Source organism: Psammomys obesus, unplaced genomic scaffold (assembly GCF_907164565.1).
Source record: "Psammomys obesus unplaced genomic scaffold, mPsaObe1.curated_primary_1811, whole genome shotgun sequence".
NCBI classification, from domain to species: domain Eukaryota; kingdom Metazoa; phylum Chordata; class Mammalia; order Rodentia; family Muridae; genus Psammomys; species Psammomys obesus.
The window spans coordinates 35325325-35326759 of NW_026585644.1; positions in this window are offsets into that span (position 1 = coordinate 35325325).

Consider the following 1435-nt stretch of genomic DNA (forward strand, 5'->3'; position numbering starts at 1 on the left):
CACACACACACACACACACACACACACACACACACACACACACACACAGCTCCCTGATACTAAGCTGTATGACTAGCAAGATCTTCTTTGTTTGATTGGCAGTCTCTGCTGCCCAGGCAGACAGGCTTTGAACTCATTCTGGAGCCCACACAGACTGCTTTTATGGTCCTCCTGTCTCAGCCTCCCAAGCAGCTGACCTTTCAGGCCTGTGGTACCAGGCTCAACTGTAAAACAGTCTCAGAACACACACTTCTCAATTGTTTGTGCACAGATGGCGTAGCTCTGCACAGACCTCTCAGCTTCTGCTGCTGTGTTATGTAACAGCAGCATTTCTAAACACCTGCCCCAACATTTCTTTTAAAAATAAATAAATAAATAATGAAAACCCTCCAAGCGGTAGAGGAGATGGCTCAGTGGATAAAGCATTGGCTGTCCAAGGACCAGGGTTCCAGAACCCATATAAAAACCATCACACATACCTATCATCCTAACATATCTATGTAAAGATGGGGGAGGGGTGGCAGCCAAAATGGGAGGCAGAAACTGGAGTTTTGGAAGCTTATGGGCCAGCCAGACTCTCTTGCACAAGAGTGAACAAAAGGACAGCCTGCCTGAATTAAGGTAGAGTAAGAGAACAGATGCCCAAAGATGTCCTCTGACCCCTACATACATACCATGGCAAGCATGTGCCCAGACATACATATCAAATACACATGAACATGTACACACAAATCTCCTTCAGGACTGGGCTTGTAGCTCACCTGGCAGGTGGGGCGGCTGTCTAGAATTTCTGATGCCCTGGATTTGGTCCTTGGCAATACATAAAACCAGGTGTAGGGGCAGAGACCTGTAATCTAGCTAGCCTTTGCAGGGTAGAGGAAGGAGGATCCAGAGTTTGAGACATCCCCGGCTACTTAGTGTGTTCAAGGTCACCCTGGGATATTTGACACTTTGCAACAATAGTAACAAAACCTCTAAAGAAATAAAAATAAACAGACCTCGTATTTTTAAAAGGGTCACATTTACACTTGTCAGCAACTCAAAGATTGCTGTACACTGCAACTTCCAAGAAGTAATCATTTTGTTGTTGTTGTTTTTTTTTTCTCCTTTCCTATGAACGGAGCTTACTTTTTTTGTAAATATGTCTTACGTACCGTGCCACAGACACACAGTCGTCAGCAGCACAAAGGGAAGCCAATTGGGAACAAGCTACTGATTGAAATGCATAACTCATCTTCAAGCAGGATGGCTCTTACAAGCACTTGGCCAAAATACCTTTAAGGTGATTCTTCCCCTCATTACGAAATGTCACAAGAATTCTATTATACTGCAAGCCTGTGTCTGTGCATTACCACGTGGGTGGTGATAGCCTGTGATACGCTGGGCCTTTCTGGTTGTCCAACAGTAGCCAGTAAATGATACAGCAAAATTATCT